Source organism: Pseudophryne corroboree, chromosome 8 (assembly GCF_028390025.1).
Source record: "Pseudophryne corroboree isolate aPseCor3 chromosome 8, aPseCor3.hap2, whole genome shotgun sequence".
In the NCBI taxonomy this organism is placed as follows: domain Eukaryota; kingdom Metazoa; phylum Chordata; class Amphibia; order Anura; family Myobatrachidae; genus Pseudophryne; species Pseudophryne corroboree.
In genome coordinates, this window is record NC_086451.1 from 61169213 (window position 1) to 61184873 (window position 15661).

Here is a 15661-nt window from a genome sequence, read left to right on the forward strand (position 1 = left end):
CACGAGTGGAGCTGCGGTTGGTACCTGCAGAGCTAGTCTTCTCCTGTAGCAGCCGCGTTTGAATGGGCAAATTAAGTCCACTCAGACTCCGATGCCCCCAGGTCTTACGAGGTAACAAGGCACCAACTGAGACTGTGAGTGAATAAGGGGAAAGCTAACTAGATTGGCGTGATTGGCTAAGGAAGAGAATACAGAAAAACTACGAAAAAATAATATGCGGCGTGTCCGCCAAAATCCCAACAAAAGGAACCGAAGCAAACAGCGGAACCGAAGGAGACGACTCCGTAACAACCAAAGCACAACAAAGAACTATCGCGGCCTAGCCGCAACACGCGACACCGTCGCAAATAAATTACAAAGGCTGCGTGGAACACCGCAGGCAAGCAAAAATGAAAGAAGAACAGAAGATGCGACCTCTGCCACTAAATGCGGCACAGCTAATACGGTACCACGGAAGGCGAGTGCTGGAACAACCGTAGCTCTGATATGTACAGACTCCACAGACCAGGAGCCCAACTAAGCACAATTCCTCCGACTGGAATGCAGACCACAGGAACACCGAGAGAGCGAGCTAGGACAGGAACTACCCGGAGGCAAACAGACTGACTTACTGGAAGCTATCACCGCTGGGGCTGCACTGTCCTGGACTCCATAAAAAGCCCTGTGGACCAATCACAGGAGAACCAGGCAGCCCAGCCCCTCAGACCCTAATTGACCCAGCTGTCAGTCAGTGCGCTGAGCGCGGTGTCCCGGCTGCTTAGCAACAGCCGGGACTGCAATAGAGAGCGTCCGTCTGGTCGCCAGGCGACCAGCCAGAACAGGACTCCCCATGGCGGAAGTGACACGCCAGACCCATCGCCCAGCAACAGCCGGGAGCCGGCGCATCCCGTCGTGGCGGCTGACACAGAGTCCAGAACCACCGATTTTGACTATGTATGATTTTGACTAAGTGCCAATTTTGACTATACCTTGTACTAGATAATACACTAGATAGTCAAGATTGACTTGCCTACAGTCTATCTAGCCTTACGATACCGACCGCGCGGGACCGCGCATCGGGATCGAATCGGTTTCGCAAGCTGTCTAACACCTTGCAATTTCCACTAACTTTCCTTGCGATTTTAACTATATAGTCAAAATCGTTAGGAGAAATTTCACCGTGGGTACACACCTTTACATACATTATGTATATTTGATATACAAGCAGTAGTTCAACATACATTATCCCCGCAATGGGTTTCCTCTGGGAGACCCATTTCCTCACACAATCCAAAAAGATATTGATAGTTTCATTGGCTCTCGACAAAATTAACCCCAGTGTGTAAGTGTGTGCATGTATATGGGCAGACTAGATGGACCAAGTGGTTCTTATTTGTCGTCATATTCTATTATTCTATGAATATGCTCCCAGTATACTTTTTTTTTCTTCAAATGTTCTAACTGGGTTAAGAATCAGAGGCAGATTTACTATTGTATCTGCCACAAGTGTGCACATAAATCCAGGAGAGTTTAGACAAGGTCAGGGTTAACAGCCCTTGAAAATATTCCCAATTGATAATTTTGTAAAACATTTCTGACAGCCAACACTTTTTACTGACATATTTTATGGGATTCTAAAATGTATCAAAAAAGGGAAATATTAGCATCACGAGCTGTCTACCTCTTTACAAAGCTTTACTGTGGACCCAGCTTTGCTGAGAGCGTCATACAGTCTAATAGATGATGTCATTTTTCTGTTAAACGGAATTTAGTAGCTTTGTATAAATACACGGACAGCAATTATATGTAGTAAAATAGGGCTCTAGAAATTGAATATTGGGAGGCTAATAACCATATTCAGTCCCAAAACCAGTGGTGTGGTCAATGCAGTGTTAAATTTTATATATTAGGGCATATTCATCAAGTTAATTATTGGCCCCCAATAATTAACATTCTGACTTCGCAGCAAGTGTTCATCATTGCTCCGGCGTGGAGACAGCGAATGCGCTAATCAGCTGTCTCCACTTCATAGCAGTGAAAATATTTGTCAGGGCTAGTACTAGTGCGCCTGTATGTAGTATGTACTAGGGTTCACGCAGGCGCACAAAGCCCCAGCATCCGGCATAAGAAGCAGGGCAGGGGCGGAGGGATCCAGAAGGATCTCTCTTTGCAAGCTGGAACTGCTTCCATTACGTAAGCAGCGGGGGTGAGACACCTATAGATGGCAAATGCTCCCGCAGTCAAGCTCCGAAAATATTGTATTAACGGAGCTTGATAAATGAGTTCTCCATATGATTGTATGGGGACAACGAGCCAGCTCGGGAGGGAAAGGTAAGTAGGAGATATACAGTGGGGCAAAAAAGTATTTGGACAGCCACCGATTGTGCAAGTTGACCCACTTAAAAAGGTGAGGGAGGTCTGTAATTTCCATCATAGGTACACTTCAACTGTGAGAGACAGAATCTGAAAAATAAAACTTACGAAATCACATTGTATGATTTTTAAACATTTTATTTGTATATTCTTGCGGAAAATAAATATTTGGACAATCAAAAAGTTTAACTCAATACTTTGTATTATAACCTCGGTTGGCAATTACAGAGGTCAAACGTTTCTTGTAGTTCTTGACCAGGTTTGCACACACTGTAGCAGGTATTTTGGCCCACTCTTCCATGCAGATCTTCTCTGGATCTGTCATGTTTTGGGGCTGTCGTCGGGCAACACGGACTTTCAACTCCCTCCACAGATTTTCTATTGGGTTGAGGTCTGAAGACTGGCTAGGCCACTCCAGGATCTTAAAACGCTTCTTACGGAGCCACTCCTTAGTTGCCCGGACAGTGTGTTTGGGGTCGTTGTCATGCTGGAAGACCCAGCCATGTTCCATCTTCAATGCTCTTACTTAGGGAAGGAGATTTTTGCCCAAAATCTCACGATACATGGCCCCATTCATCCTCTCCTTAATACGGATCAGTCGTCCTGTCCCCTTTGCAGAAAAGCAGCCCCAAATCATGATTCTTCCACCCCCATACTTCACAGTGGGTATGGTGTTCTTGGGATGCCATTCATCATTCTTCTCTCTCCAAACACGGCGAGTGGAGTTTATACCAAAAAGTTCGATTTTGCTCTCATCTGACCATATTACATTCTCCCAAGATCATCCAGATGGTCACTGGCAAACTTTAGATGGGCCTGGACATGTGCTGGCTTAAGCAGGGGAACCTTTCGGGCACTGCAGGATTTCAATCCATGACAACGTAGTGTGTTGCTAATGGTAACCTTTGTGACTGTGGTCCCAGCTCTCTTGAGGTCATTGACCAGGCCCCCCCATGTAGTTTTGGGCTGATTCCTCACCGTTCTCAAGATCATTGATACCCCACAGGTGAGATCTTGCATGGAGCCCCAGGTCGAGGGAGATTGTCAGTGATCTTGTATTTCTTCCATTTTTTAATAATTGCGCCAACAGTTGTTCTCTTCTCACCAAGCTGCTTGCCTATTGTCGAGTAGCTCATCCCAGCCTTGTGCAGCTCTACAATTTTGTCCCTAGTGTCCTTAGACAGCTTTCTGGTCTTGGCCATGGCGGAGAGATAGCAGTCTGACTGTTTGAGGGTGTGGACAGGTGTCTTTTATACAGATAACGAGCTCAAACAGGTGCCATTAATACAGGTAACGAGTGGAGGATAGAAGAGCTTCTTAAAGAGGAAGTAACAGGTCTGTGAGAGCCAGAAATCTTGCTGCTTGGTAGGTGTCCAAATATTTATTTTCCACAAGAATATACAAGTAAATTGTTTAAAAATCATACAATGTGAATTCATGGGGGTTTTTTTTTTCAGATTCTGTCTCTCACAGTTGAAGTGTACCTATGATGGAAATTACAGACCTCTCTTTTTAAGTGGGCCAACTTGCACAATCGGTGGCTGTCCAAATACTTTTTTGCCCCACTGTATGATGAATGGCCCCAAAACTTAATTTTTACAAAAGTAGATGAAAATGTTCATTTTCACTTACTTTTGTAGAAATGAAGTGATGATGAATATGCCCCATTGTTATAAATATTTGTATTTGGTTTTTATTACATTTGTTACAATTTGTGTTTTTTTCCCCCATTGAAGTATCAATTCTTTTTTTACTGGCATTAAGTAAATTTACTCACTGGATGGAAACTACAAAAGTACAAACACAGTTGTGTGACATCATTTAAGTTTGCGCAGGTTCATCACTTTTACAGGGAAGCCCATGGATGCATGCCAAGATGGCGCTCTTTTTTGGGAATGAAAAATTGCATTCTTCTGGTCAAAGTGCTTGGACGAATCAGTGGTGCTACTTCATGAACACATATTACAAGTATGATTGTGCCTTTCATGCAGAAACAAGATTTCTTTCTGTCCAATCAGATTATTTCAATGTAGATAAAGGGATAGAAAAGGGACCTTACAGCAGTGACGTGCGGTGAGGTGAGGCAGAGACTTTCCTGTCATACTAATGTTTGCGCCAGAGTTTTGACTCTATAAAGTATATGAAAAATACAAAGAATATGTTAGAAATATCTTCTTTGTATTATTCTAATCATTTTAATAGTCAAAACTCTGGAGTAAAAATGATGGCAGCCTATCTTTTCCGCACATCTCTAATCATAATTCACCAAGGGGGTAATTCCAAGTTGATCGCAGCAGGATTTTTGATAGCAATTGGGCAAAACCATGTGCACTGCAGGGGAGGCAGATATAACATGTGCAGAAAGAGTTAGATTTGGGTGGGTTATTTTATTTCTGTGCAGGGTAAATACTGGCTGCTTTATTTTTACACTGCAAATTAGATTGCAGATTGAACACACCACACCCAAATCTAACTCTCTCTGCACATGTTATATCTGCCTCCCCTGCAGTGCACATGGTTTTGCCCAATTGCTATCAAAAATCCTGCTGCGATCAACTTGGAATTACCCCCCAAGTTTCCAGGAGTTTATACTGCTGCTTATACTACTGCACCTTGCATAATGCCCACATGAACCCTTTGGCTCATATACTGTGTGTAAATCTGGCTTTGGTACCAGCCAGTGCCTCCTCAGCCATTTACCTCACCTCACCTCACTGGTTTACATGGGTGTTCCCTCTCATGTGGGGGGTCATTCCGAGTTGTTCGCTCGCTAGCAGTTTTGCAACCGTGCAAACGCATTGCCATCGCCCACTGGGGAGTGTATTTTAGCTTTACAGGAGTGCGAACGCTTGTGCAGCAGAGCGCCTGCAAACACATTTTGTGCAAAACAAGACCAGCCCTGTAGTTACTCTTCGTGTGCGTTGATTCTAACGACGGAGGGACGGCTTTTGACATCAGACAGTGACACCCTCCCAGCGAACGCCCTGCCACGCCTGCTTTTTTTCAGACACGCCTGTTTTTCCAAACACTCCCTGAAAATGGTCAGTTGACACCCAGAAACGCCCACTTCATGTCAATCTTCCTGCGTTCGCCCGTGTGAATAGAATTGTCGCTAGAACCTGTGCAAGCCCACGATGCTCATTGTACCCGTACGTCGCGCGTGCGCATTACGGTGCATACGCATGCGCAGATTAGCCTTTTTTTGCCTCATCGCTACGTAGCAAACAATAGCAGCTAGTGATCAACTCAGAATGACCCCCCTTATCATCTAGGTCTCCCATGTACACTTTTAATGGGATGCATTTTGCACCTTTCAGTCACACTTCAGCAGGAAAGCACTATCTAAATCAGTGGTGGCCTCCCGCTGCTTTTGAACTACACATCCCAGCATGTCCTGCCAGTTTTGCATGGATGCTTATTGCCCAGCCCTGAGCTAAACTCACTTCCACCAACAGAATACCATCAGTCCCAACTTCCCATTAATCTCATTAAAGGCCAGATGTGGTAATCCTTGAAAAGTGATAAAGTGGAAAGTGATAAAGTACCTACCAACCAGCTCCTAACAGCCTGTAATATGACAGTTAGGAGCTGATTGGCTGCTACTTTATCCTTCTCCACTCTATCACTTTTCAGTGCTCAGTACATCTGGCCACATTCATTTAAGGCTAAATTGAGCCATATTTTAGCAGGAAAAGGAAAAACATTGGTTGTAATGTTTTAGTAAGATAGACATCAATGTTACATTTTATCTGTTTCCCCTATGCAACTTTTCGGGTGTACCTTAGACCCAAAATTCCAAACGCGGACTGATTTTGTGGGTTCGGCTCCAAGTACTATGAAATGGGGGATCCTAGACGGAAGACCATTCGCACTCATGCCCCTTAAAGAACACGGGCCCTTAGCGAGTCCCCTAACATATGCAGTAATTAGGCTGCCTGAATTTTACACCCATAATGAATCTACAATAACTTATTGAGTATTTAATCAGCCACTAAATTATTAAGAAGGAAAAGCAGAACTTTTTTCATTATTATGATTTTAGGGATAATAAGATGATATAATCCCCAACAGCTGAAACTGTGATGGCATTTCCAAGGCAAATCATTCATTAGCATCAGAGATAAAAGTTTCTGTTTGACACTGATTTCAGCAGTGTCCTTCTGCAATTTCCCTTTGTTTGTCCTACGTCTTTCTCTTCCCTCCATCTCTTGCCTCGTTCTGCTACCTGCAAAGGTGCAGCAGCCAGCAGATTTTAATGAACGGAAGGGGGGAAAAAATGCGGCAGCCTCCCTTTCATCAGTGTATCCGTGGTAACCTCCTGCAGGGAACCGCGTTCCGCAGAGCTATTGCAGGCCTCAGCAAAAAGGATTCTATTTTCTGCTGCTTCCTGTTCCTCTTTGGCATGTCGTCATAGCAACCATGTTAGCTCAAGGAGATTTGCTTCCCTTGCCGTCTTTTTCGCTTGCACAGTTTCTGTGCTCCTTGCACTTCTCCTGGCTGCCTCTTCCAGTTTATTATATTTTTCAGACACCGCAGAGTTTTTTTTTCTTCTTTTCTGTGGCTATAGAAACACAGTACGAGCAGCTTATCAGGAGGATGGTTACAATGCTGATTACAGTTTTAAGAGCGATGTGTTATTCGGTTTAAAAGAAAAGCCATGATATTTACCATCAATGTTTTTTTGTGGAGAGAGAGCACATTGCTGAATACCCCCCCCCCCCATGCTTTTTATTGCTTGCAGAAACTGTTTACGAGACAGTTTGATGTGTCCTTTCTCCCCGCATGACCCACGGACTTAGGGCTCAGCCGAGCTCACAACACAGTAAACCCCTCTAGTGCAATAATGGGTTGCAGATCACATCGAGCATTTCAAAGCTGTTATGAGCAGTGGGTTCTGCAAAGCATTACAGAGCCGGGCGTTCCAATCCTTTTACAACGTCTATGCAGAAGACTGCAGAACCAGATTCACAGCTGAGGAAATTTTGCAGCTGTTTGTGTTAGTTTATAGAGTTTTATCGGGCAAAATAATAACATTTTCCGATGGTGTCATTGTTTCCTATTAAAGGCAATGACTGTCCCGGCCCTGGTACCCAAGTAGTCCCGCTAAAGAGTTGTATCGCACACAGAGAGGAGTGTATCATATCTGCTCATCTATAGCTGTAGATAGGACTATTTTCAGCAACTTTTAGCCACATCCTGCTCTCGGAAAATCACGGCTAGCAGTGGATGGTGATTGATATACTAGGCTCTGACGCTAGGGACAAATTTGCAATTTTCCATTAACTGCTCTGTACAGCAATGGTAACTAATGAGGGGCCACGGTGTAACGCTCTGCACTGGGGCTTAAGGAACCCTAATGAAGTTCAGGAAGGAGAGAGAAGGATTTAATGACTCCTGTGACAATGTGTTCAATAATCCTTTCACTTCACTAACTAGGCTCCAGCCTTTCCTTGAGAATAACTTGTCAAGAGATATGATGATAGTCTAATATTTAGAAAACAACCTATAGCATCCTTGTCATTGTTTCCAGAACTTTTATTCCTTGTTTTCATCGAATTCCTCTTTTTTAAGTAACATTTGGAAATGCCATGGCAAGACAGATTCTGCAGCATTCTAGTAGTGTAAAAAGAGGGATGTTCTCAGCAACCATGTTTTGGGGAAAGGATAGAAAGGCATACCTCCCGACATTGGAGGCATCAGAAGAGGGACCCGCCCTAAAAAGGGGGCAGGGTCTCAGTGACGGGTGGAGCCTTGTGGCACTCCCGTTTGCATCACTTTGGGGGCGTGCCCAGCACTCTCCAACAGAGCCAGCCCTAACCAATATGATGCCCTAGGCAAGATTTTGGCTGGTGCCCCCTAGCACCACCGCTAGTTCTGCAGGAGATGCCTGGCATGAGTCAGCTGGCCGCTCTTCTAACGTCAGGCGCCTTTTGTTTATGAAAATGCATCATATTATTTGCATTACTTACTCAACTAAGCAGCTTCTGTTGATTAAAATGATATGCAGCATGCCTATATTCTGTGTGCGACTGCGGCTGTATCTGCATATGAAATGCTACATTACAGTGATTTCCAGGAATACACTGCAACGTAGCATTTTGTATGCAGATACAGCCGCAGTCACACACAGAATACAGGCATGCCGCATATCATTTTAATCAGCAGAAGCTGCTGGCGCCCCTAAGCATACCAAATACCCTAGGCATTTGCCTAGTTTGCCTATGCCTAAGGAAGGCTCTGCTCTCCAAGATGCTGGGCTGCCCCCAGGCACTCCCCCTGCACTGAATAGATGCTCTGCTCTCCTCGCCTCCCACGGGACACTGCAACCCACTGGTGGGACAGTCCTAGAAAAACGGGACCGTCCCACTGAATGTGGGACAGTTGGGAGGTATGAAAAGGTAATTGCGGTTTTGTATTTATTATGTAACGTTTATACATTTCTATGGGGGAGTTGTATCAAACCTTCCAAAGTAAGCAAGTAAAGAAGTTGCCCATAGCAACCAATCAATCAACTTCTAGCTAACACTCATGTAGTGCAATTATAATTTTTATCGCAGCTATTCACAACAATAAGAAGTTATTGATTGCTGAAATGCATTGAAATACACCCACAGGGACGGGGCACTGAAAGGAGCCCATCCCTGCACTGTGTTAGAAATGAAGTGATCACTATTGCAATTTCTTCACTTCTCCTTAGGGAGCTGGACGCACTGCTGTGCTTGCGAGTTATGCTAACCAAAGCATGTGTGATTGGAGAGTGCTGGGGAGGGATCCATTGGGTCCCTCTCCTGGTAACTCCCACCATCTTGTAGACGAGGGGTGGTCTTCAGTTTGCCGGCTGTTGGGATCCCGGCGCACAGTATACAGGCGCCGGAATCCAGACAGCCGGCATACCGACAGCTGGCATACCGACACCTTTTCTCCCTCTTGGGGGTCCATGACCCCCCTGGAGGGAGAATAGATAGCATGGCGCGCAGCATGGCGAGCGCAGCGAGCCTGCAAGGGGCTCATTTGCGCTCACCCAGCTGTCGGTATGCCGGCGGTCGGGATTCTGGCGTCGGTATGCTGGTCGCTGGGAGCCCGGCCGCCGGCATACCCTACTACACCCGTAGAGGAGATGCCGTTAGCTATTGGGGGCCAGGGAAACCACCGGTGGGCCCCACTGCCTGAGTGCCCACTCCTTCTTCTAGAGATCAGGTTCCAGACTGTGCACTTGTATTATACATGGTAGATATGTTGCATTACACTGCACTAGACTATTGTGTATTTCAAGCCTCTGTGGAGCTGGTCACACCACCTTTGTAGGCTGGCCACACCCTTAAGTATGGGCCCCTATCACTGCATTCCCCCAGTGGGCCCTCCATGCCCCAGTCCGACACTGTTGGGGGCCAAGCTCCAGAATGCATCGAAACTTATGGGGGCTGCTTTTGTGAGCGAAAAAGAGGGATTGCATCAGATATCTTTGATATCTGCTGTGGTCCCCTGCACATATATTTGGGGGATAATTAGTATTTGCCAGTACTCCACGAAAATAGGTGCTTTCAGGGGATATCCTGCAAATATTAATTGATAAATAGGACCCTAGATGGCAGGATTAGGAATTTCATAATCAAAGGCAAAGATAGAAAAACGCATCTGTCCCTCTAGTTCTCCACACATATACTGTACATTAACTCAGCGTTTCCCAAAATACGTAATTGCAGTGCAGGTTTTAAGGATAGCCGTGCTTGAGCACAGGTGACTTAATTAGTAACCTCAGTCAATTTGACTTAACCATCTGACCCCAAGCATGCATATCCTTAAAACCTGGACTGTAATGGCAGCGTTTGGGAACCTCTGCATTAAGAGATTACATGGTTGCCACAAAGTAATGCTGATTGCCTAAACATTTTCCTTTTATATTTTCTAATAACTTTCAACTAATTGCAAGCCAGGAAAAGCAGGGAATCCTTGATGATCTTGTTCAGGTACAGGTGTCATATTGAAGTTTTTGGGATGACACTGAGGTAGGAAGCACTGACTGACTTCATATTGCTACTGTGCTGGCCTGAGCCCCAAAGCACTGTTGTACCAAAAGCTGGTGCCTCATCTTCCTAAATTCCTAAAGGGCCCTACGCACTGGCAGATAAAATGTACGGTATGAACATTCTCGTTCATTAATGAACGAGAACTTGTTCATATCGGTCAGTGTGTAGGCACCAATGGTTAACAATGCGCGGCCCCGCGCTCGTTAATCGTTGGTGCCCCGTTGCTTATGCATGCAGGCCAATATGGACGAGATTGTCCATATTAGCATGCAGTGCTATGGAGCTGGTTGACGGGGGAAGTGAAGAAACTTCAGTCTCCCGTCACTCCCCCCCCCCCCCCCCCCGCCGCCGGATCACCCATCGGACGTCTCCGCCGTCGGACAGCTCGGCGACAGATCGGTAAGTGTGTAGGGCCCTTAACCCTACCACTATCTGAAATCTTTCTTAGATGTGCCGTCTCATATCAGGTGCAGTGTCCAGGAGCAGGATGGGCTGGGCGAATGGGTGGTATGTGCTCTACGGGTACACATTTTGCTTGATTGTTCCATGTGGACAATGACACAGAATAGCAACCTTGCCCGAAGCATGGCGAACCCGCGAGGGTACACGTTTCCACTGATTGTGCCTAAATATGGTTAAACATATAAAATGACACCCAAAAAAAATAAAAAACAAAAACCTGCCTACGACAGGCCATCGGTGACTGTTTATTTTCCACATTGCCTCCACATTCAGCAAGCACTATTTTTAATCCACATCTTAAAAATATCATTGGTACATACATAAATATATTCAATTCTTCAACCGGCAATTAACAAACTTTACAAATTGTTATTTTATTTTTTTATAGTTTTTCCCCCCAAAACGAAACATCTACAAAAAAACATTAGAAGGCGGAAGCTGTGCAGAGGCAGAAGGAGTATACTTAGCACATCTTTCCCGTGTACGGAACAGTAAATGTCCAAACCATAGCATTACTATGGAGAAGGTTTGTCTTGCCAGCCTTGCAATATTTCCGGATCTGCTGGTGAATTAGGCAGCATAGTGGAGCAGTGTGGCAGAAACACAGCTCATTAACGTCTCTCGCATTCATTAACATTCACAGAGTGTCGGCTCTCCTGCTAACATGCCAGGCCTACGTATGAGGAATATGCGAAGGGAAGTCTTCTTTGATGCCTGGCTTTTATTTTCTGTGCGTGGATGAAGGGTATCAAAAATATTTTGTTCGTTAACATTGTGAGATCTGATATATACCATTAGAGATATTTAAGATGGGAGTTTGGGATGTGATTAGTGGCACAAAGAAGGAAGCAAGATAACACAACAGTTATGTTATTGCGTTACACTGTCTTGTCCAAACCTGGAATATACATTAAATGAACACATAAAAAAAAGGTTCTATCATAGGCAAAATCCCTAAAGAGGACAGACAAGTGGAGGTGTTTCCCATAGCAACTAATCAGAATCATTTTATAGATTATACTAAAAAAATAATAGCTAGAATCTGATTGGTTGATAGTGTAACACCTCCACTTTTGGAATGAGTCAGTAATGGTAAGCCGAGTCCGGCTTCCAGTTCCAGTGAGCAAGTGGGGGCTGGTAAGCAAACTCATAGTTTACTAGCTTAGTAAGTGGAAAGACTATTCTACCTGCTGCTAGACATGCTAGGGGTCTGAGTAGGGACGCCATCAGAAATTGTGGGGTCCAGGACACACAAAACTAAGACAAAAAAAACAACCCTACATTGTTCTAATTCCAATATCACTGGGGTGTTTCGTCGTTTATTTTCTATTTCTGAGAAGGCAGACTCCTTTGGGGTTACAGAGGGTCAAGCCACGATCATTGCCTGCTGAGTTCACCACATAACATATCCAACAGTTAAAGAACACAGGGGTTTCCTATCCCTTGGATCCCCCACCTAAACAACATTGGCCAGCCAGATAATGAGGGAAGATGCTTACCCCCATATACAACAGAAACTCGGGAGCTGTCGCAGATGAACCTGAGGCAACACCCCAACAGTCACACTGCTGACCTGCAGGCCACAAGTCTGACGGCATCCTCCTGCCCTGACCGCCTGTCCATTGCCTGCGCACAGGGAATTCAGGGCATCACTCCCACTGCTGACCCAAACACAGCTTTGTGTGCCCATGACACGGCTAGCGCACCACATCCGCCAGCCTCCGGCAAAGCTAGCACCGCCAGAGGCTGCTGTCACATACAAGTGGAGCGCACCTACCCAAGCATGGGCGCACGTGCCCACAACACGGCCAGAGCACCACATCCCACAGCCTCCAGCAAAGCAAGCATTGCTGGAGGCTGCTGTCACTTATAGTGAATGGACCCCCTTGCTGTCCAGCCCAGGACTCCAGTTACAGCCTTTCCCCCCTGATGGTGGCCCTGGACCTGAGCATCGCTTAGCTACTCCGTTGACTTTTCTTGATAAACAATCTTCAGTTTGAAGGGTTCTTCATAAATTTACCCCTTACAACTATAGTATGTACAGTAGATGATTCAATGAATTAAACAATGTATAGTGCATGGGTCTTACAAGCTGTTGTTGGACAGCATCTCCCGGGATGCTCAGCGAATAGTGGGAGAGCATCATAGGAAATATACTTTATCAGTACCTAGTTTGCCCTTCCCTGATTTACATGATGATATAAAGATTAAAACTGTTGAAAACAATCGGGAGACCTTCATTACAACTGGTTTTGCCCATAGCAACTATACAGAAGTGGCAGGAAAACACTCGGGGAACTGAACAGAGGTGGTGTGTTTCACAATGTAGTATTTCAAGTCACTGTTATTGTGCATGAAGACTGTCTGGGCTAAAAACCAGTCAAAAAATATTACATTACTGTATGTTTTATTCAAATTGTTAATGCATTTTGTCTGTGTGTTTGCCATGTCCACAAAACCACCTTTATTTTCATTTTCATACAATAGACATTTTTTTATGTTGACTGTAGAACAGTAAAAGCATACTTGCCTACTTTTTCAGAATGACTGGGAGGCTCCCAAAAAAATCAAATGGCACTCCTGACCACACGGAAGAGTGGGCAAGTCTCCTGGAACTGGCTCTACCCACCATTCTGCCGCCAGTGAAGTGGTCAGACTGGGATCCTGATGATCGTGCCGAATTGCGTCATCGTAGCCACCCACATCCGCTGCACAATGCCGGTTATGTCATCACTGTATAGTGGGGGAGTGGCCAAGATGACGGGATCCTGTAGCCACACCCCTGCACGTCCTGAGTTGGGTGCAGTGAGCCCATGTTCCTAACTCCCGCCCCCCCCCCCCCCCCCCCCCCCCCCCTCCCGGAGGGTGTGAACCGTACAGAAAATATTTGAAGGCAGAAATGTTAGGATTTGTTTCGGAACCCCTTGGACACCCCTCTAATGACTGATTAGGCATTTGGACATTTTCAATTAGCTTAATTGGGCAAATTTTACGTGTCATTATTGAGGTTAAAAAAATTGCCTCAAATGACCCCAGAATTATTATTATTATTATTATTATTATTATTATTATTTTTATGCATCCCAAATTTAATGAAAGTATTTGTTTCAATGAATTATTTTTATTTTTAAATAATTTTTATTTATTTTTGGTGGGGGGGAATTAAAGGGACCTCAAAAATTATCCCCAAATCACCTTTTTTCTACTTTTTTTTTGCAGCTTTTTTAGTTTAATTCATTTGTAATTTGTTGTAATTCGTAATTTGTAGCTGAATGCTGAGTACCGAGTGCAGAGGCAATCCAGCACATATATTACATACAACATTACATGCATGTTTACATGTGTTAACCGGCCCCACCCCTACAATGTATGGTTGGCGCTGCAGCCGACGGGCAACAACCGCCACTGATCATTAACATTGGGCATATTAGAGAGGATGAAATATGACTCTGGGAGTAGAGAAAGCTTGCTGATAGGAAGTGCTGATAAAAAACACAGGTGAATCTCCTGGATCTCCAAATTGTTTCGTGAAAAACAAGATGAAATTTGTAGTATTGTTTTTGTTTATTTTTTAATTGGCTCATCGTTACTCCTGATAATAGCATGAGTCACGGAAAGTTAACCAATCTTGTGGCATGGTGACATCCACAGGTCACTTTGCCTTGGGTGTGCAGAGTTTGAAGTTACTGTGGTAGTCTGTGTAATGGGACAATGTGAAAGATATACCGGAATATTTTATACTGACATAAAACCATTTTATAATCTCTGCCTTACCTGACTGGGAGCTGTAATGCTGAGCTCTCTCTCAGAGGCTGCTGATTACCTACTTTTCAGAATGTCTGAGATGTACGCAGGCAAAATAAGTGAGAAAAAGCCGGCTGCTGAATATAATATTGTTCACATTAACAGGAGAGACTACAGAAGCTAATTGTGTACAGTTATTAACACAGGTACCATGCTAGATAAAAATAAGTTATGCAGCTATCATCCACCCACTTTGGGGTCTATTTACTAAGCCTTGGGTGATAAAGAGATAAAGTGGACAGAGATAAAGTACCCGCCAACCAGCTCCTAACTGCCATGCAGCGGTGCAAGTATGTGGGTATGACTACGCTCGGCATAGGCGTGCACAGCACATTTTATTAGGGGGTGCACCATTGGAGGGGTGTGTCTAGCACCGCCTTTTGGGCACGTCTAGTACCATCTATTGATGGTCAACGCAATATAAAATATCCACCCTTGTACCAATCCTAATAATGCAGATGCATTGTCAGATGTTGTGGTGTGCACCAAACAAACACCCCTGATGGCACTCACTACAATTACAGTGCTCCTCCTCAGCCTGGTCTGGCTCCCCCTCTCTTTCCCCTGCAAGCTGCAGCAGCTTACTTACAAGTCAGTCACTCACTGACACTGACTGTTGCAGACTAGTACTGATGCTGCTGGAAAAATGAGTGACGTGTCAATGCTGCTGCCGGCCGTCTGCTAGTACTGAATTTGTCTTCCTAAGAGGAACAGTGGCTGCATGCTGATCCTCATCAGTGGCTGGCTTTGGCATAGCATAGAAGGAAAGAGGTGGGCATGTGGTGGGTGTGACGGTTGGGCGTGCGAGCAGCATGACATCATCACGTCACATAATGCTGTTTTTGTACATGGAGGTGGAGTCGGGAGTTTGTGGCACCCTTGACAAACCCAGGCATCCAGTCAGTAATGCAATCCTGAAAGGGTGCAGCACAGAGGGGACAGTAATAAGCCTGCTTGGCGATCGCTGCATCAGGCATGTGAGATCGGAGTGCTGGACATTAGGGAGTGCCTGTGCA

The 15661-nt window shown here is 45.0% G+C and overlaps 1 long non-coding RNA gene across 3 annotated transcripts in view; it reads left to right on the plus strand.

The window, feature by feature from the left end:
* Positions 1-13669, plus strand: part of LOC134947490 (uncharacterized) — a 162646-nt gene extending 148977 nt beyond the window's left edge. For 2 of the 3 annotated variants that reach the window (XR_010182579.1, XR_010182577.1), the window contains one exon: positions 13384-13669. This is a non-coding gene — a long non-coding RNA (uncharacterized LOC134947490). Of the gene's footprint in view, positions 1-11229; positions 11752-13383 lie in introns of those variants that run through there. The other variant, XR_010182578.1, reaches the window with a different exon arrangement.
* The last annotated feature ends 1992 nt before the right edge of the window (positions 13670-15661 follow it).